Below are 23,095 nucleotides of genomic sequence, written 5' to 3'. Positions count from 1 at the left end.
GTGTTCCATCGTCATTAACAGGCTCTGAACGTTACAATTAACTGCGTCGGATTCGAAAATCTAGACTCACAGAAAACGACCATTAGGTGCCCGAGGCAGCACTAGACCCTTGGAGACAAGTCGGCTGGAGGACGATGTATTGAATCGCGACGCGATTTGTGTATTCCATCGTCATTAACAGGCTCTGAACGTTACAATTAACTGTCAGTTTTGCGTCGGATTCGAAAATCTAGACTCACAGGAGATCGACCATAAGGTGCCCGAGGCAGCAATAGACCCTTATAGACAGGTCGGCCGGAGGACGATGTATTGAATCGCGACGCGATTTGTGTGTTCCATTGTCATTAAGAGGCTCTGAACCTTACAATTAACTGTAAGTTTTGCGTCGGATTCGAAAATATAGCCTGACAGAAGAACGACCATCAGGTCCCCGAGGCAGCACTAGACCCTTGGAGACAAGTCGGCTGGAGGACGATGTATTGAATCGCGACGCAATTTGTGTGTTCCATCGTCATTAACAGGCTCTGAACGTTACAATTAACTGTCAGTTTTGCGTCGGATTCGAAAATCTAGACTCACAGGAGATCGACCATAAGGTGCCCGAGGCAGTAATAGACCCTTGGGGACAGGTCGGCCGGAGGACGACGTATTGAATCGCGACGCGATTTGTGTGTTCCATTGTCATTAAGAGGCTCTGAACCTTACAATTAACTGTAAGTTTTGCGTCGGATTCGAAAATCTAGCCTGACAGAAGAACGACCATCAGGTGCCCGAGGCAGCACTAGACCCTTGGAGACAAGTCGGCTGGAGGACGATGTATTGAATCGGGACGCAATTTGTGTGTTCCATCGTCATTAACAGGCTCTGAACCTTACAATCCACTGTCAGTTTTGCGTCGGATTCAAAAGTCTAGACTCACAGGAGAACGACCATAAGGTGCCCGAGGCAGCAATAGACTCTTGGAGACAGGTCGGCCGGAGGACGATGTATTGAATCGCGACGCAATTTGTGTGTTCCATCGTCATTAACAGGCTCTGAACGTTACAATTAACTGTCAGTTTTGCTTCTGATTCGAAAATCTAGACTCACAGGAGATCGACCATAGGGTGCCCGAGGCAGCAATAGACCCTTGGAGACAGGTCGGCCGGAGGACGATGTATTGAATCGCGACGCGATTTGTGTGTTCCATCGTCATTAACAGGCTCTGAACGTTTCAAGTAACTGTCAGTTTTGCGTCGGATTCGAAAATCTAGACTCACAGGAGATCGACCATAAGGTGACCGAGGCAGCAATAGACCCTTGGAGACAGGTCGGCCGGAGGACGATGTATTGAATCGCGACGCGATTTGTGTGTTCCATTGTCATTAAGAGTCTCTGAACCTTACAATTAACTGTCAGTTTTGCGTCGGATTCGAAAATCTAGACTCGCAGGTGAACGACCATAAGCTGTCCGAGGCAGCACTAGACCCTTGGAGACAAGTCGGCCGGAGGACGATGTATTGCATCGCGACGCAATTTGTGTGTTCCATCGTCATTAACAGGCTCTGAACGTTACAATTAACTGTCAGTTTTGCGTCGGATTCGAAAATCTAGACTCACAGGAGATCGACCATAAGGTGCCCAGGCAGCAATAGAACCTTGGAGACAGGTCGGCCGGAGGACGATGTATTGAATCGCGACGCAATTTGTGTGTTCCATCGTCATTAACAGGATCTGAGCGTTACAATTAACTGTCAGTTTTGCGTCGGATTCGAAAATCTAGACTCACAGAAAACGACCATTAGGTGCCCGAGGCAGCACTAGACCCTTGGAGACAAGTCGGCTGGAGGACGATGTATTGAATCGCGACGCGATTTGTGTATTCCATCGTCATTAACAGGCTCTGAACGTTACAATTAACTGTCAGTTTTGCGTCGGATTCGAAAAACTAGACTCACAGGAGAACGACCAAAAGGTGCCCGAGGCAGCAATAGACCCTTGGAGACAGGTCGGCCGGAGGACGATGTATTGAATCGCGACGCAATTTGTGTGTTCCATCGTCATTAACAGGCTCTGAACGTTACAATTAACTGCGTCGGATTCGAAAATCTAGACTCACAGAAAACGACCATTAGGTGCCCGAGGCAGCACTAGACCCTTGGAGACAAGTCGGCTGGAGGACGATGTATTGAATCGCGACGCGATTTGTGTATTCCATCGTCATTAACAGGCTCTGAACGTTACAATTAACTGTCAGTTTTGCGTCGGATTCGAAAATCTAGACTCACAGGAGATCGACCATAAGGTGCCCGAGGCAGCAATAGACCCTTATAGACAGGTCGGCCGGAGGACGATGTATTGAATCGCGACGCGATTTGTGTGTTCCATTGTCATTAAGAGGCTCTGAACCTTACAATTAACTGTAAGTTTTGCGTCGGATTCGAAAATATAGCCTGACAGAAGAACGACCATCAGGTCCCCGAGGCAGCACTAGACCCTTGGAGACAAGTCGGCTGGAGGACGATGTATTGAATCGCGACGCAATTTGTGTGTTCCATCGTCATTAACAGGCTCTGAACGTTACAATTAACTGTCAGTTTTGCGTCGGATTCGAAAATCTAGACTCACAGGAGATCGACCATAAGGTGCCCGAGGCAGTAATAGACCCTTGGGGACAGGTCGGCCGGAGGACGACGTATTGAATCGCGACGCGATTTGTGTGTTCCATTGTCATTAAGAGGCTCTGAACCTTACAATTAACTGTAAGTTTTGCGTCGGATTCGAAAATCTAGCCTGACAGAAGAACGACCATCAGGTGCCCGAGGCAGCACTAGACCCTTGGAGACAAGTCGGCTGGAGGACGATGTATTGAATCGGGACGCAATTTGTGTGTTCCATTGTCATTAAGAGTCTCTGAACCTTACAATTCACTGTCAGTTTTGCGTCGGATTCAAAAGTCTAGACTCACAGGAGAACGACCATAAGGTGCCCGAGGCAGCAATAGACTCTTGGAGACAGGTCGGCCGGAGGACGATGTATTGAATCGCGACGCAATTTGTGTGTTCCATCGTCATTAACAGGCTCTGAACGTTACAATTAACTGTCAGTTTTGCTTCTGATTCGAAAATCTAGACTCACAGGAGATCGACCATAAGGTGCCCGAGGCAGCAATAGACCCTTGGAGACAGGTCGGCCGGAGGACGATGTATTGAATCGCGACGCGATTTGTGTGTTCCATTGTCATTAAGAGTCTCTGAACCTTACAATTAACTGTCAGTTTTGCGTCGGATTCGAAACTCTAGACTCACAGGTGAACGACCATAAGTTGTCCGAGGCAGCACTAGACCCTTGGAGACAAGTCGGCTGGAGGACGATGTATTGAATCGCGACGCAATTTGTGTGTCCCATCGTCATTAACAGGCTCTGAACGTTACAATTAACTGTCAGTTTTGCGTCGGATTCGAAAATCTAGACTCACAGGAGATCGACCATAAGGTGCCCAGGCAGCAATAGACCCTTGGAGACAGGTCGGCCGGAGGACGATGTATTGAATCGCGACGCAATTTGTGTGTTCCATCGTCATTAACAGGATCTGAACGTTACAATTAACTGTCAGTTTTGCGTCGGATTCGAAAATCTAGACTCACAGAAAACGACCATTAGGTGCCCGAGGCAGCACTAGACCCTTGGAGACAAGTCGGCTGGAGGGCGATGTATTGAATCGCGACGCGATTTGTGTGTTCCATTGGCATTAAGAGGCTCTGAACCTTACAATTAACTGTCAGTTTTGCGTCGGATTCGAAAATCTAGACTCACAGGAGAACGACCATACGGTGTCCGAGGCAGCACTAGACCCTTGGAGACAAGTCGGCTGGAGGACGATGTATTGAATCGCGACGCAATTTGTGTGTTCCATCATCATTAACAGGCTCTGAACGTTACAATTAACTGTCAGTTTTGCGTCGGATTCGAAAATCTAGACTCACAGGAGATCGACCATAAGGTGACCGAGGCAGCAATAGACCCTTGGAGACAGGTCGGCCGGAGGACGATGTATTGAATCGCGACGCAATTTGTGTGTTCCATCGTCATTAACAGGCTCTGAACGTTACAATTAACTGTCAGTTTTGCGTCGGATTCGAAAATCTAGACTCACAGGAGAACGACCATAAGGTGCCCGAGGCAGCACTAGACCCTTGGAGACAAGTCGGCTGGAGGACGATGTATTGAATCGCGAAGCGATTTGTGTGTTCCATCGTCATTAACAGGCTGTGAACGTTACAATTAACTGTCAGTTTTGCGTCGGATTCGAAAATCAAGACTCACAGGAGATCGACCATAAGGTGCCCGAGGCAGCAATAGACCCTTGGAGACAGGTCGGCCGGAGGACGATGTATTGAATCGCGACGAAATTTGTGTGTTCCATTGTCATTAAGAGGCTCTGAACCTTACAAATAACTGTCAGTTTTGCGTCGGATTCGAAAATCTAGACTCACAGAAGAACGACCATAAGGTGCCCGAGGCAGCACTAGACCCTTGGAGACAAGTCGGCTGGAGGACGATGTATTGAATCGCGACGCGATTTGTGTGTTCCATCGTTATTAACAGGCTCTGAGCGTTACAATTAACTGTCAGTTTTGCGTCGGATTCGAAAATCTAGACTCACAGGAGAACGACCATAAGGTGCCCGAGGCAGCAATAGACCCTTGGAGACAGGTCGGCCGGAGGACGATGTATTGAATCGCGACGCAATTTGTGTGTTCCATCGTCATTAACAGGCTCTGAACGTTACAATTAACTGCGTCGGATTCGAAAATCTAGACTCACAGGAGATCGACCACAAGGTGCCCGAGGCAGCAATAGACCCTTGGAGACAGGTCGGCCGGAGGACGATGTATTGAATCGCGACACGATTTGTGTGTTCCATTGTCATTAAGAGGGTCTGAACCTTACAATTAACTGTCAGTTTTGCGTCGGATTCGAAAATCTAGACTCACAGGAGAACGACCATACGGTGTCCGAGGCAGCACTAGACCCTTGGAGACAAGTCGGCTGGAGGACGATGTATTGAATCGCGACGCAATTTGTGTGTTCCATCGTCATTAACAGGCTCAGAACGTTACAATTAACTGTCAGTTTTGCGTCGGATTCGAAAATCTAGACTCACAGGAGATCGACCATAAGGTGCCCGAGGCAGCAATAGACCCTTGGGGACAGGTCGGCCGGAGGACGACGTATTGAATCGCGACGCGATTTGTGTGTTCCATTGTCATTAAGAGGCTCTGAACCTTACAATTAACTGTAAGTTTTGCGTCGGATTCGAAAATCTAGCCTGACAGAAGAACGACCATCAGGTCCCCGAGGCAGCACTAGACCCTTGGAGACAAGTCGGCTGGAGAACGATGTATTGAATCGCGACGCAATTTCTGTGTTCCATCGTCATTAACAGGCTCTGAACGTTACAATTAACTGTCAGTTTTGCGTGGATTCGAAAATCTAGACTCACAGGAGATCGACCATAAGGTGCCCGAGGCAGCAATAGACCCTTTTGGACAGGTCGGCCGGACCACGATGTATTGAATCGCGACGCAATTTGTGTGTTCCATCGTCATGAACAGGCTCTGAACGTTACAATTAACTGTCAGTTTTGCTTCGGATTCGAAAATCTAGACTCACAGGAGATCGACGATAAGGTGCCCGAGGCAGCAATAGACCCTTGGAGACAGGTCGGCCGGAGGACGATGTATTGAATCGCGACGCGATTTGTGTGTTCCATCGTCATTAACAGGCTCTGAACCTTACAATTAACTGTCAGTTTTGCGTCGGATTCGAAAATCTAGACTTACAGGAGAACGACCATAAGGTGCCCGAGGCAGGAATAGACCCTTGGAGACAGGTCGGCCGGAGGACGATGTATTGAATCGCGACGCGATTTGTGTGTTCCATCGTCATTAACAGGCTCTGAACGTTACAATTAACTGTCAGTTTTGCGTCGGATTCGAAAATCTAGACTCACAGGAGATCGACCATAATGTGACCGAGGCAGCAATAGACCCTTGGAGACAGGTCGGCCGGAGGACGATGTATTGAATCGCGACGCAATTTGTGTGTTCCATCGTCATGAACAGGCTCTGAACGTTACAATTTACTGTCAGTTTTGCGTCGGATTCGAAAATCTAGACTTAGAGGAGAACGACCATAAGGTGACCGAGGCAGCAATAGACCCTTGGAGACTGGTCGGCCGGAGGACGATGTATTGAATCGCGACGCGATTTGTGTGTTCCATCGTCATTAAAAGGCTCTGAACGTTACAATTAACTGTCAGTTTTGCGTCGGATTCGAAAATGTAGACTCACAGGAGATCGACCATAAGGTGACCGAGGCAGCAATAGACCCTTGGAGACAGGTCGGCCGGAGGACGATGTATTGAATCGCGACGCGATTTGTGTGTTCCATTGTCATTAAGAGTCTCTGAACCTTACAATTAACTGTCAGTTTTGCGTCGGATTCGAAAATCTAGACTCACAGGTGAACGACCATAAGTTGTCCGAGGCAGCACTAGACCCTTGGAGACAAGTCGGCTGGAGGACGATGTATTGAATCGCGACGCAATTTGTGTGTCCCATCGTCATTAACAGGCTCTGAACGTTACAATTAACTGTCAGTTTTGCGTCGGATTCGAAAATCTAGACTCACAGGAGATCGACCATGAGGTGCCCAGGCAGCAATAGACCCTTGGAGACAGGTCGGCCGGAGGACGATGTATTGAATCGCGACTCAATTTGTGAGTTCCATCGTCATTAACAGGCTCTGAACGTTACAATTAACTGTCAGTTTTGCGTCGGATTCGAAAATCTAGACTCACAGAAAACGACCATTAGGTGCCCGAGGCAGCACTAGACCCTTGGAGACAAGTCGGCTGGAGGACGATGTATTGAATCGCGACGCGATTTGTGTGTTCCATTGGCATTAAGAGGCTCTGAACCTTACAATTAACTGTCAGTTTTGCGTCGGATTCGAAAATCTAGACTCACAGGAGAACGACCATACGGTGTCCGAGGCAGCACTAGACCCTTGGAGACAAGTCGGCTGGAGGACGATGTATTGAATCGCGACGCAATTTGTGTGTTCCATCATCATTAACAGGCTCTGAACGTTACAATTAACTGTCAGTTTTGCGTCGGATTCGAAAATCTAGACTCACAGGAGATCGACCATAAGGTGACCGAGGCAGCAATAGACCCTTGGAGACAGGTCGGCCGGAGGACGATGTATTGAATCGCGACGCAATTTGTGTGTTCCATCGTCATTAACAGGCTCTGAACGTTACAATTAACTGTCAGTTTTGCGTCGGATTCGAAAATCTAGACTCACAGGAGAACGACCATAAGGTGCCCGAGGCAGCACTAGACCCTTGGAGACAAGTCGGCTGGAGGACGATGTATTGAATCGCGAAGCGATTTGTGTGTTCCATCGTCATTAACAGGCTGTGAACGTTACAATTAACTGTCAGTTTTGCGTCGGATTCGAAAATCAAGACTCACAGGAGATCGACCATAAGGTGCCCGAGGCAGCAATAGACCCTTGGAGACAGGTCGGCCGGAGGACGATGTATTGAATCGCGACGAAATTTGTGTGTTCCATTGTCATTAAGAGGCTCTGAACCTTACAAATAACTGTCAGTTTTGCGTCGGATTCGAAAATCTAGACTCACAGAAGAACGACCATAAGGTGCCCGAGGCAGCACTAGACCCTTGGAGACAAGTCGGCTGGAGGACGATGTATTGAATCGCGACGCGATTTGTGTGTTCCATCGTTATTAACAGGCTCTGAGCGTTACAATTAACTGTCAGTTTTGCGTCGGATTCGAAAATCTAGACTCACAGGAGAACGACCATAAGGTGCCCGAGGCAGCAATAGACCCTTGGAGACAGGTCGGCCGGAGGACGATGTATTGAATCGCGACGCAATTTGTGTGTTCCATCGTCATTAACAGGCTCTGAACGTTACAATTAACTGCGTCGGATTCGAAAATCTAGACTCACAGGAGATCGACCACAAGGTGCCCGAGGCAGCAATAGACCCTTGGAGACAGGTCGGCCGGAGGACGATGTATTGAATCGCGACACGATTTGTGTGTTCCATTGTCATTAAGAGGGTCTGAACCTTACAATTAACTGTCAGTTTTGCGTCGGATTCGAAAATCTAGACTCACAGGAGAACGACCATACGGTGTCCGAGGCAGCACTAGACCCTTGGAGACAAGTCGGCTGGAGGACGATGTATTGAATCGCGACGCAATTTGTGTGTTCCATCGTCATTAACAGGCTCAGAACGTTACAATTAACTGTCAGTTTTGCGTCGGATTCGAAAATCTAGACTCACAGGAGATCGACCATAAGGTGCCCGAGGCAGCAATAGACCCTTGGGGACAGGTCGGCCGGAGGACGACGTATTGAATCGCGACGCGATTTGTGTGTTCCATTGTCATTAAGAGGCTCTGAACCTTACAATTAACTGTAAGTTTTGCGTCGGATTCGAAAATCTAGCCTGACAGAAGAACGACCATCAGGTCCCCGAGGCAGCACTAGACCCTTGGAGACAAGTCGGCTGGAGAACGATGTATTGAATCGCGACGCAATTTCTGTGTTCCATCGTCATTAACAGGCTCTGAACGTTACAATTAACTGTCAGTTTTGCGTGGATTCGAAAATCTAGACTCACAGGAGATCGACCATAAGGTGCCCGAGGCAGCAATAGACCCTTTTGGACAGGTCGGCCGGACCACGATGTATTGAATCGCGACGCAATTTGTGTGTTCCATCGTCATGAACAGGCTCTGAACGTTACAATTAACTGTCAGTTTTGCTTCGGATTCGAAAATCTAGACTCACAGGAGATCGACGATAAGGTGCCCGAGGCAGCAATAGACCCTTGGAGACAGGTCGGCCGGAGGACGATGTATTGAATCGCGACGCGATTTGTGTGTTCCATCGTCATTAACAGGCTCTGAACCTTACAATTAACTGTCAGTTTTGCGTCGGATTCGAAAATCTAGACTTACAGGAGAACGACCATAAGGTGCCCGAGGCAGGAATAGACCCTTGGAGACAGGTCGGCCGGAGGACGATGTATTGAATCGCGACGCGATTTGTGTGTTCCATCGTCATTAACAGGCTCTGAACGTTACAATTAACTGTCAGTTTTGCGTCGGATTCGAAAATCTAGACTCACAGGAGATCGACCATAATGTGACCGAGGCAGCAATAGACCCTTGGAGACAGGTCGGCCGGAGGACGATGTATTGAATCGCGACGCAATTTGTGTGTTCCATCGTCATGAACAGGCTCTGAACGTTACAATTTACTGTCAGTTTTGCGTCGGATTCGAAAATCTAGACTTAGAGGAGAACGACCATAAGGTGACCGAGGCAGCAATAGACCCTTGGAGACTGGTCGGCCGGAGGACGATGTATTGAATCGCGACGCGATTTGTGTGTTCCATCGTCATTAAAAGGCTCTGAACGTTACAATTAACTGTCAGTTTTGCGTCGGATTCGAAAATGTAGACTCACAGGAGATCGACCATAAGGTGACCGAGGCAGCAATAGACCCTTGGAGACAGGTCGGCCGGAGGACGATGTATTGAATCGCGACGCGATTTGTGTGTTCCATTGTCATTAAGAGTCTCTGAACCTTACAATTAACTGTCAGTTTTGCGTCGGATTCGAAAATCTAGACTCACAGGTGAACGACCATAAGTTGTCCGAGGCAGCACTAGACCCTTGGAGACAAGTCGGCTGGAGGACGATGTATTGAATCGCGACGCAATTTGTGTGTCCCATCGTCATTAACAGGCTCTGAACGTTACAATTAACTGTCAGTTTTGCGTCGGATTCGAAAATCTAGACTCACAGGAGATCGACCATGAGGTGCCCAGGCAGCAATAGACCCTTGGAGACAGGTCGGCCGGAGGACGATGTATTGAATCGCGACTCAATTTGTGAGTTCCATCGTCATTAACAGGCTCTGAACGTTACAATTAACTGTCAGTTTTGCGTCGGATTCGAAAATCTAGACTCACAGAAAACGACCATTAGGTGCCCGAGGCAGCACTAGACCCTTGGAGACAAGTCGGCTGGAGGACGATGTATTGAATCGCGACGCGATTTGTGTGTTCCATTGTCATTAAGAGGCTCTGAACCTTACAATTAACTATAAGTTTTGCGTCGGATTCGAAAATCTAGCCTGACAGAAGAACGACCATCAGGTGCCCGAGGCAGCACTAGACCCTTGGAGACAAGTCGGCTGGAGGACGATGTATTGAATCGCGACGCAATTTGTGTGTTCCATCGTCATTAACAGGCTCTGAACGTTACAATTAACTGTCAGTTTTGCGTCGGATTCAAAAGTCTAGACTCACAGGAGAACGACCATAAGGTGCCCGAGGCAGCAATAGACCCTTGGAGACAGGTCGGCCGGAGGACGATGTATTGAATCGCGACGCAATTTGTGTGTTCCATCGTCATGAACAGGCTCTGAACGTTACCATTAACTGTCAGTTTTGCTTCGGATTCGAAAATCTAGACTCACAGGAGATCGACCATAAGGTGCCCGAGGCAGCAATAGACCCTTGGAGACAGGTCGGCCGGAGGACGATGTATTGAATCGCGACGCGATTTGTGTGTTCCATCGTCATTAACAGGCTCTGAACCTTACAATTAACTGTCAGTTTTGCGTCGGATTCGAAAATCTAGACTTACAGGAGAACGACCATAAGGTGACCGAGGCAGCAATAGACCCTTGGAGACAGGTCGGCCGGAGGACGATGTATTGAATCGCGACGCGATTTGTGTGTTCCATCGTCATTAACAGGCTCTGAACGTTACAATTAACTGTCAGTTTTGCGTCGGATTCGAAAATCTAGACTCACAGAAAACGACCATTAGGTGCCCGAGGCAGCACTAGACCCTTGGAGACAAGTCGGCTGGAGGACGATGTATTGAATCGCGACGCGATTTGTGTGTTCCATCGTCATTAACAGGCTCTGAACGTTACAATTAACTGTCAGTTTTGCGTCGGATTCGAAAATCTAGACTCACAGGAGAACGACCATAAGGTGCCCGAGGCAGCAATAGACCCTTGGAGACAGGTCGGCCGGAGGACGATGTATTGTATCGCGACGCGATTTGTCTGTTCCATCGTCATTAACAGGCTCTGAACGTTACAATTAACTGTCAGTTTTGCGGCGGATTCGAAAATCTAGACTCACAGGAGAACGACCATAAGGTGCCCGAGGCAGCAATAGACTCTTGGAGACAGGTCGGCCGGAGGACGATGTGTTGAATCGCGACACGATTTGTGTGTTCCATTGTCATTAAGAGGCTCTGAACCTTACAATTAACTGTCAGTTTTGCGTCGGATTCGAAAATCTAGACTCACAGGAGAACGACCATACGGTGTCCGAGGCAGCACTAGACCCTTGGAGACAAGTCGGCTGGAGGACGATGTATTGAATCGCGACGCAATTTGTGTGTTCCATCGTCATTAACAGGCTCTGAACGTTACAATTAACTGTCAGTTTTGCTTCGGATTCGAAAATCTAGACTCACAGGAGATCGACCATAAGGTGCCCGAGGGAGCAATAGACCCTTGGGGACAGGTCGGCCGGAGGACGACGTATTGAATCGCGACGCGATTTGTGTGTTCCATTGTCATTAAGAGGCTCTGAACCTTACAATTAACTGTAAGTTTTGTGTCGGATTCGAAAATCTAGACTCACAGAAAACGACCATAAGGTGCCCGAGGCAGCACTAGACCCTTGGAGACAAGTCGGCTGGAGGACGATGTATTGAATCGCGACGCAATTTGTGAGTTCTATCGTCATTAACAGGCTCTGAACGTTACAATTAACTGTCAGTTTTGCGTCGGATTCGAAAATCTAGACTCACAGGAGATCGACCATAAGGTGACCGAGGCAGCAATAGACCCTTGGTGACAAGTCGGCTGGAGGACGATGTATTGAATCGCGACGCAATTTGTGTGTTCCATCATCATTAACAGGCTCTGAACGTTACAATTAACTGTCAGTTTTGCGTCGGATTCGAAAATCTAGAGTCACAGGAGATCGACCATAAGGTGCCCGAGGCAGCAATAGACCCTTGGGGACAGGTCGGCCGGAGGACGACGTATTGAATCGCGACGCGATTTGTGTGTTCCATCGTCATTAACAGGCTCTGAACTTTACAATTAACTGTCAGTTTTGCGTCGGATTCGAAAATCTAGACTCACAGGAGATCGACCATAAGGTGACCGAGGCAGCAATAGACCCTTGGAGACAGGTCGGCCGGAGGACGATGTATTGAATCGCGACGCAATTTGTGTGTTCCATCGTCATTAACAGGCTCTGAACGTTACAATTAACTGTCAGTTTTGCGTCGGATTCGAAAATCTAGACTCACAGGAGAACGACCATAAGGTGCCCGAGGCAGCACTAGACCCTTGGAGACAAGTCGGCTGGAGGACGATGTATTGAATCGCGAAGCGATTTGTGTGTTCCATCGTCATTAACAGGCTGTGAACGTTACAATTAACTGTCAGTTTTGCGTCGGATTCGAAAATCAAGACTCACAGGAGATCGACCATAAGGTGCCCGAGGCAGCAATAGACCCTTGGAGACAGGTCGGCCGGAGGACGATGTATTGAATCGCGACGAAATTTGTGTGTTCCATTGTCATTAAGAGGCTCTGAACCTTACAAATAACTGTCAGTTTTGCGTCGGATTCGAAAATCTAGACTCACAGAAGAACGACCATAAGGTGCCCGAGGCAGCACTAGACCCTTGGAGACAAGTCGGCTGGAGGACGATGTATTGAATCGCGACGCGATTTGTGTGTTCCATCGTTATTAACAGGCTCTGAACGTTACAATTAACTGTCAGTTTTGCGTCGGATTCGAAAATCTAGACTCACAGGAGAACGACCATAAGGTGCCCGAGGCAGCAATAGACCCTTGGAGACAGGTCGGCCGGAGGACGATGTATTGAATCGCGACGCAATTTGTGTGTTCCATCGTCATTAACAGGCTCTGAACGTTACAATTAACTGCGTCGGATTCGAAAATCTAGACTCACAGGAGATCGACCACAAGGTGCCCGAGGCAGCAATAGACCCTTGGAGACAGGTCGGCCGGAGGACGATGTATTGAATCGCGACACGATTTGTGTGTTCCATTGTCATTAAGAGGGTCTGAACCTTACAATTAACCGTCAGTTTTGCGTCGGATTCGAAAATCTAGACTCACAGGAGAACGACCATACGGTGTCCGAGGCAGCACTAGACCCTTGGAGACAAGTCGGCTGGAGGACGATGTATTGAATCGCGACGCAATTTGTGTGTTCCATCGTCATTAACAGGCTCAGAACGTTACAATTAACTGTCAGTTTTGCGTCGGATTCGAAAATCTAGACTCACAGGAGATCGACCATAAGGTGCCCGAGGCAGCAATAGACCCTTGGGGACAGGTCGGCCGGAGGACGACGTATTGAATCGCGACGCGATTTGTGTGTTCCATTGTCATTAAGAGGCTCTGAACCTTACAATTAACTGTAAGTTTTGCGTCGGATTCGAAAATCTAGCCTGACAGAAGAACGACCATCAGGTCCCCGAGGCAGCACTAGACCCTTGGAGACAAGTCGGCTGGAGAACGATGTATTGAATCGCGACGCAATTTCTGTGTTCCATCGTCATTAACAGGCTCTGAACGTTACAATTAACTGTCAGTTTTGCGTGGATTCGAAAATCTAGACTCACAGGAGATCGACCATAAGGTGCCCGAGGCAGCAATAGACCCTTTTGGACAGGTCGGCCGGACCACGATGTATTGAATCGCGACGCAATTTGTGTGTTCCATCGTCATGAACAGGCTCTGAACGTTACAATTAACTGTCAGTTTTGCGTCGGATTCGAAAATCTAGACTCACAGGAGATCGACCATAATGTGACCGAGGCAGCAATAGACCCTTGGAGACAGGTCGGCCGGAGGACGATGTATTGAATCGCGACGCAATTTGTGTGTTCCATCGTCATGAACAGGCTCTGAACGTTACAATTTACTGTCAGTTTTGCGTCGGATTCGAAAATCTAGACTTAGAGGAGAACGACCATAAGGTGACCGAGGCAGCAATAGACCCTTGGAGACTGGTCGGCCGGAGGACGATGTATTGAATCGCGACGCGATTTGTGTGTTCCATCGTCATTAAAAGGCTCTGAACGTTACAATTAACTGTCAGTTTTGCGTCGGATTCGAAAATGTAGACTCACAGGAGATCGACCATAAGGTGACCGAGGCAGCAATAGACCCTTGGAGACAGGTCGGCCGGAGGACGATGTATTGAATCGCGACGCGATTTGTGTGTTCCATTGTCATTAAGAGTCTCTGAACCTTACAATTAACTGTCAGTTTTGCGTCGGATTCGAAAATCTAGACTCACAGGTGAACGACCATAAGTTGTCCGAGGCAGCACTAGACCCTTGGAGACAAGTCGGCTGGAGGACGATGTATTGAATCGCGACGCAATTTGTGTGTCCCATCGTCATTAACAGGCTCTGAACGTTACAATTAACTGTCAGTTTTGCGTCGGATTCGAAAATCTAGACTCACAGGAGATCGACCATGAGGTGCCCAGGCAGCAATAGACACTTGGAGACAGGTCGGCCGGAGGACGATGTATTGAATCGCGACTCAATTTGTGAGTTCCATCGTCATTAACAGGCTCTGAACGTTACAATTAACTGTCAGTTTTGCGTCGGATTCGAAAATCTAGACTCACAGAAAACGACCATTAGGTGCCCGAGGCAGCACTAGACCCTTGGAGACAAGTCGGCTGGAGGACGATGTATTGAATCGCGACGCAATTTGTGTGTTCCATCGTCATTAACAGGCTCTGAACGTTACAATTAACTATAAGTTTTGCGTCGGATTCGAAAATCTAGCCTGACAGAAGAACGACCATCAGGTGCCCGAGGCAGCACTAGACCCTTGGAGACAAGTCGGCTGGAGGACGATGTATTGAATCGCGACGCAATTTGTGTGTTCCATCGTCATTAACAGGCTCTGAACGTTACAATTAACTGTCAGTTTTGCGTCGGATTCAAAAGTCTAGACTCACAGGAGAACGACCATAAGGTGCCCGAGGCAGCAATAGACCCTTGGAGACAGGTCGGCCGGAGGACGATGTATTGAATCGCGACGCAATTTGTGTGTTCCATCGTCATGAACAGGCTCTGAACGTTACCATTAACTGTCAGTTTTGCTTCGGATTCGAAAATCTAGACTCACAGGAGATCGACCATAAGGTGCCCGAGGCAGCAATAGACCCTTGGAGACAGGTCGGCCGGAGGACGATGTATTGAATCGCGACGCGATTTGTGTGTTCCATCGTCATTAACAGGCTCTGAACCTTACAATTAACTGTCAGTTTTGCGTCGGATTCGAAAATCTAGACTTACAGGAGAACGACCATAAGGTGACCGAGGCAGCAATAGACCCTTGGAGACAGGTCGGCCGGAGGACGATGTATTGAATCGCGACGCGATTTGTGTGTTCCATCGTCATTAACAGGCTCTGAACGTTACAATTAACTGTCAGTTTTGCGTCGGATTCGAAAATCTAGACTCACAGAAAACGACCATAAGGTGCCGGAGGCAGCACTAGACCCTTGGAGACAAGTCGGCTGGAGGACGATGTATTGAATCGCGACGCGATTTGTGTGTTCCATCGTCATTAACAGGCTCTGAACATTACAATTAACTGTCAGTTTTGCGTCGGATTCGAAAATCTAGACTCACAGGAGAACGACCATAAGGTGCCCGAGGCAGCAACAGACCCTTGGAGACAGGTCGGCCGGAGGACGATGTATTGTATCGCGACGCGATTTGTCTGTTCCATCGTCATTAACAGGCTCTGAACGTTACAATTAACTGTCAGTTTTGCGGCGGATTCGAAAATCTAGACTCACAGGAGAACGACCATAAGGTGCCCGAGGCAGCAATAGACTCTTGGAGACAGGTCGGCCGGAGGACGATGTGTTGAATCGCGACACGATTTGTGTGTTCCATTGTCATTAAGAGGCTCTGAACCTTACAATTAACTGTCAGTTTTGCGTCGGATTCGAAAATCTAGACTCACAGGAGAACGACCATACGGTGTCCGAGGCAGCACTAGACCCTTGGAGACAAGTCGGCTGGAGGACGATGTATTGAATCGCGACGCAATTTGTGTGTTCCATCGTCATTAACAGGCTCTGAACGTTACAATTAACTGTCAGTTTTGCTTCGGATTCGAAAATCTAGACTCACAGGAGATCGACCATAAGGTGCCCGAGGGAGCAATAGACCCTTGGGGACAGGTCGGCCGGAGGACGACGTATTGAATCGCGACGCGATTTGTGTGTTCCATTGTCATTAAGAGGCTCTGAACCTTACAATTAACTGTAAGTTTTGTGTCGGATTCGAAAATCTAGACTCACAGAAAACGACCATAAGGTGCCCGAGGCAGCACTAGACCCTTGGAGACAAGTCGGCTGGAGGACGATGTATTGAATCGCGACGCAATTTGTGAGTTCTATCGTCATTAACAGGCTCTGAACGTTACAATTAACTGTCAGTTTTGCGTCGGATTCGAAAATCTAGACTCACAGGAGATCGACCATAAGGTGACCGAGGCAGCAATAGACCCTTGGAGACAGGTCGGCCGGAGGACGATGTATTGAATCGCGACGCGATTTGTGTGTTCCATCGTCATTAACAGGCTCTGAACCTTACAATTAACTGTCAGTTTTGCGTCGGATTCGAAAATCTAGACTTACAGGAGAACGACCATAAGGTGACCGAGGCAGCAATAGACCCTTGGAGACAGGTCGGCCGGAGGACGATGTATTGAATCGCGACGCGATTTGTGTGTTCCATCGTCATTAACAGGCTCTGTACGTTACAATTAACTGTCAGTTTTGCGTCGGATTCGAAAATCTAGACTCACAGGAGATCGACCATAAGGTGCCCGAGGCAGCAATAGACCCTTGGAGACAGGTCGGCCGGAGGACGATGTATTGAATCGCGACGCAATTTGTGTGTTCCATCGTCATGAACAAGCTCTGAACGTTACCATTAACTGTCAGTTTTGCTTCGGATTCGAAAATCTAGACTCACAGGAGATCGACCATAAGGTGCCCGAGGCAGCAATAGACCCTTGGAGACAGGTCGGCCGGAGGACGATGTATTGAATCGCGACGCGATTTGTGTGTTCCATCGTCATTAACAGGCTCTGAACCTTACAATTAACTGTCAGTTTTGCGTCGGATTCGAAAATCTAGACTTACAGGAGAACGACCATAAGGTGACCGAGGCAGCAATAGACCCTTGGAGACAGGTCGGCCGGAGGACGATGTATTGAATCGCGACGCGATTTGTGTGTTCCATCGTCATTAACAGGCTCTGAACGTTACAATTAACTGTCAGTTTTGCGTCGGATTCGAAAATCTAGACTCACAGAAAACGACCATTAGGTGCCCGAGGCAGCACTAGACCCTTGGAGACAAGTCGGCTGGAGGACGATGTATTGAATCGCGACGCGATTTGTGTGTTCCATCGTCATTAACAGGCTCTGAACGTTACAATTAACTGTCAGTTTTGCGTCGGATTCGAAAATCTAGACTCACAGGAGATCGACCATAAGGTGCCCGAGGCAGCAATAGACCCTTGGAGACAGGTCGGCCGGAGGACGATGTATTGTATCGCGACGCGATTTGTGTGTTCCATCGTCATTAACAGGCTCTGAACGTTACAATTAACTGTCAGTTTTGCGTCGGATTCGAAAATCTAGACTCACAGGAGAACGACCATAAGGTGCCCGAGGCAGCAATAGACTCTTGGAGACAGGTCGGCCGGAGGACGATGTGTTGAATCGCGACACGATTTGTGTGTTCCATTGTCATTAAGAGGCTCTGAACCTTACAATTAACTGTCAGTTTTGCGTCGGATTCGAAAATCTAGACTCACAGGAGAACGACCATACGGCGTCCGAGGCAGCACTAGACCCTTGGAGACAAGTCGGCTGGAGGACGATGTATTGAATCGCTACGCAATTTGTGTGTTCCATCGTCATTAACAGGCTCTGAACGTTACAATTAACTGTCAGTTTTGCTTCGGATTCGAAAATCTAGACTCACAGGAGATCGACCATAAGGTGCCCGAGGGAGCAATAGACCCTTGGGGACAGGTCGGCCGGAGGACGACGTATTGAATCGCGACGCGATTTGTGTGTTCCATTTTCATTAAGAGGCTCTGAACCTTACAATTAACTGTAAGTTTTGTGTCGGATTCGAAAATCTAGACTCACAGAAAACGACCATTAGCTGCCCGAGGCAGCACTAGACCCTTGGAGACAAGTCGGCTGGAGGACGATGTATTGAATCGCGACGCAATTTGTGAGTTCTATCGTCATTAACAGGCTCTGAACGTTACAATTAACTGTCAGTTTTGCGTCGGATTCGAAAATCTAGACTCACAGGAGATCGACCATAAGGTGACCGAGGCAGCAATAGACCCTTGGAGACAGGTCGGCCGGAGGACGATGTATTGAATCGCGACGCGATTTGTGTGTTCCATCGTCATTAACAGGCTCTGAACGTTACAATTAACTGTCAGTTTTGCGTCGGATTCAAAAAACCAAACTTACAGGAGAACGACCATAAGGTGACCGAGGCAGCAATAGACCCTTGGAGACAGGTCGGCCGGAGGACGATGTATTGAATCGCGACGCGATTTGTGTGTTCCATCGTCATTAACAGGCTCTGTACGTTACAATTAACTGTCAGTTTTGCGTCGGATTCGAAAATCTAGACTTACAGGAGAACGAGCATAAGGTGACCGAGGCAGCAATAGACCCTTGGAGACAGGTCGGCCGGAGGACGATGTATTGAATCGCGACGCGATTTGTGTGTTCCATTGTCATTAACAGGCTCTGAACGTTACAATTAACTGTCAGTTTTGCGTCGGATTCGAAAATCTAGACTCACAGGAGATCGACCATAAGGTGACCGAGGCAGCAATAGACCCTTGGAGACAGGTCGGCCGGAGGACGATGTATTGAATCGCGACACGATTTGTGTGTTCCATTGTCATTAAGAGTCTCTGAACCTTACAATTAACTGTCAGTTTTGCGTCGGATTCGAAAATCTAGACTCACAGGTGAACGACCATAAGCTGACCGAGGCAGCACTAGACCCTTGGAGACAAGTCGGCTGGAGGACGATGTATTGAATCGCGACGCGATTTGTGTGTTCCATCGTCATTAACAGGCTCTGAACGTTACAATTAACTGTCAGTTTTGCGTCGGATTCGAAAATCTAGGCTCACAGGAGATCGACCATAAGGTGCCCGAGGCAGCAATAGACCCTTGGAGACAGGTCGGCCGGAGGACGATGTATTGAATCGCGACGCGATTTGTGTGTTCCATCGTCATTAGCAGGCTCTGAACGTTTCAATTAACTGTCAGTTTTGCGTCGGATTCGAAAATCTAGACTCACAGGAGAACGACCATAAGGTGCCCGAGGCAGCAATAGACCCTTGGAGACAGGTCGGCCGGAGGACGATGTATTGAATCGCGACGCGATTTGTGTGTTCCATCGTCATTAACAGGCTCTGAACCTTACAATTAACTGTCAGTTTTGCGTCGGATTCGAAACCTAGACTTACAGGAGAACGAGCATAAGGTGACCGAGGCAGCAATAGACCCTTGGAGACAGGTCGGCCGGAGGACGATGTATTGAATCGCGACGCGATTTGTGTGTTCCATCGTCATTAACAGGCTCTTAACGTTACAATTAACTGTCAGTTTTGCGTCGGATTCGAAAATCTAGACTCACAGGAGATCGACCATAAGGTGCCCAGGCAGCAATAGACCCTTGGAGACAGGTCGGCCGGAGGACGATGTATTGAATCGCGACGCAATTTGTGTGTTCCATCGTCATTAACAGGATCTGAACGTTACAATTAACTGTCAGTTTTGCGTCGGATTCGAAAATCTAGACTCACAGAAAACGACCATTAGGTGCCCGAGGCAGCACTAGACCCTTGGAGACAAGTCGGCTGGAGGACGATGTATTGAATCGCGACGCGATTTGTGTGTTCCATCGTCATTAACAGGCTCTGAACGTTACAATTAACTGTCAGTTTTGCGTCGGATTCGAAAATCTAGACTCACAGGAGATCGACCATAAGGTGCCCGAGGCAGCAATAGACCCTTGGAGACAGGTCGGCCGGAGGACGATGTATTGAATCGCGACGCGATTTGTGTGTTCCTTCGTCATTAGCAGGCTCTGAACGTTAAAATTAACTGTCAGTTTTGCGTCGGATTCGAAAATCTAGACTCACAGGAGAACGACCATAAGGTGCCCGAGGCAGCAATAGACCCTTGGAGACAGGTCGGCCGGAGGACGATGTATTGAATCGCGACGCAATTTGTGTGTTCCATCGTCATTAACAGGCTCTGAACGTTACAATTAACTGCGTCGGATTCGAAAATCTAGACTCACAGGAGATCGACCATAAGGTGCCCGAGGCAGCAATAGACTCTTGGAGACATGTCGGCCGGAGGACGATGTATTGGATCGCGACGCGATTTGTGTGTTCCATTGTCATTAAGAGGCTCTGAACCTTACAATTAACTGTAAGTTTTGTGTCGGATTCGAAAATCTAGACTCACAGAAAACGACCATAAGGTGCCCGAGGCAGCACTAGACCCTTGGAGACAAGTCGGCTGGAGGACGATGTATTGAATCGCGACGCAATTTGTGAGTTCTATCGTCATTAACAGGCTCTGAACGTTACAATTAACTGTCAGTTTTGCGTCGGATTCGAAAATCTAGACTCACAGGAGATCGACCATAAGGTGACCGAGGCAGCAATAGACCCTTGGAGACAGGTCGGCCGGAGGACGATGTATTGAATCGCGACGCGATTTGTGTGTTCCATCGTCATTAACAGGCTCTGAACCTTACAATTAACTGTCAGTTTTGCGTCGGATTCGAAAATCTAGACTTACAGGAGAACGACCATAAGGTGACCGAGGCAGCAATAGACCCTTGGAGACAGGTCGGCCGGAGGACGATGTATTGAATCGCGACGCGATTTGTGTGTTCCATCGTCATTAACAGGCTCTGAACGTTACAATTAACTGTCAGTTTTGCGTCGGATTCGAAAATCTAGACTCACAGGAGATCGACCATAAGGTGCCCGAGGCAGCAATAGACCCTTGGAGACAGGTCGGCCGGAGGACGATGTATTGAATCGCGACGCAATTTGTGTGTTCCATCGTCATGAACAAGCTCTGAACCTTACAATTACCTGTCAGTTTTGCGTCGGATTCGAAAATCTAGACTCACAGGAGATCGACCATAAGGTGCCCGAGGGAGCAATAGACCCTTGGGGACAGGTCGGCCGGAGGACGACGTATTGAATCGCGACGCGATTTGTGTGTTCCATTTTCATTAAGAGGCTCTGAACCTTACAATTAACTGTAAGTTTTGTGTCGGATTCGAAAATCTAGACTCACAGAAAACGACCATTAGCTGCCCGAGGCAGCACTAGACCCTTGGAGACAAGTCGGCTGGAGGACGATGTATTGAATCGCGACGCAATTTGTGAGTTCTATCGTCATTAACAAGCTCTGAAAGTTACAATTAACTGTCAGTTTTGCGTCGGATTCGAAAATCTAGACTCACAGGAGATCGACCATAAGGTGACCGAGGCAGCAATAGACCCTTGGAGACAGGTCGGCCGGAGGACGATGTATTGAATCGCGACGCGATTTGTGTGTTCCATCGTCATTAACAGGCTCTGAACGTTACAATTAACTGTCAGTTTTGCGTCGGATTCAAAAAACCAAACTTACAGGAGAACGACCATAAGGTGACCGAGGCAGCAATAGACCCTTGGAGACAGGTCGGCCGGAGGACGATGTATTGAATCGCGACGCGATTTGTGTGTTCCATCGTCATTAACAGGCTCTGTACGTTACAATTAACTGTCAGTTTTGCGTCGGATTCGAAAATCTAGACTTACAGGAGAACGAGCATAAGGTGACCGAGGCAGCAATAGACCCTTGGAGACAGGTCGGCCGGAGGACGATGTATTGAATCGCGACGCGATTTGTGTGTTCCATTGTCATTAACAGGCTCTGAACGTTACAATTAACTGTCAGTTTTGCGTCGGATTCGAAAATCTAGACTCACAGGAGATCGACCATAAGGTGACCGAGGCAGCAATAGACCCTTGGAGACAGGTCGGCCGGAGGACGATGTATTGAATCGCGACACGATTTGTGTGTTCCATTGTCATTAAGAGTCTCTGAACCTTACAATTAACTGTCAGTTTTGCGTCGGATTCGAAAATCTAGACTCACAGGTGAACGACCATAAGCTGTCCGAGGCAGCACTAGACCCTTGGAGACAAGTCGGCTGGAGGACGATGTATTGAATCGCGACGCGATTTGTGTGTTCCATCGTCATTAACAGGCTCTGAACGTTACAATTAACTGTCAGTTTTGCGTCGGATTCGAAAATCTAGGCTCACAGGAGATCGACCATAAGGTGCCCGAGGCAGCAATAGACCCTTGGAGACAGGTCGGCCGGAGGACGATGTATTGAATCGCGACGCCATTTGTGTGTTCCATCGTCATTAGCAGGCTCTGAACGTTTCAATTAACTGTCAGTTTTGCGTCGGATTCGAAAATCTAGACTCACAGGAGAACGACCATAAGGTGCCCGAGGCAGCAATAGACCCTTGGAGACAGGTCGGCCGGAGGACGATGTATTGAATCGCGACGCGATTTGTGTGTTCCATCGTCATTAACAGGCTCTGAACCTTACAATTAACTGTCAGTTTTGCGTCGGATTCGAAACCTAGACTTACAGGAGAACGAGCATAAGGTGACCGAGGCAGCAATAGACCCTTGGAGACAGGTCGGCCGGAGGACGATGTATTGAATCGCGACGCGATTTGTGTGTTCCATCGTCATTAACAGGCTCTTAACGTTACAATTAACTGTCAGTTTTGCGT

The sequence above is a fragment of the Schistocerca nitens genome, chromosome 7, assembly GCF_023898315.1.
Source record: "Schistocerca nitens isolate TAMUIC-IGC-003100 chromosome 7, iqSchNite1.1, whole genome shotgun sequence".
Classification (NCBI taxonomy): domain Eukaryota; kingdom Metazoa; phylum Arthropoda; class Insecta; order Orthoptera; family Acrididae; genus Schistocerca; species Schistocerca nitens.
This window is presented reverse-complemented; position numbering follows the sequence as displayed.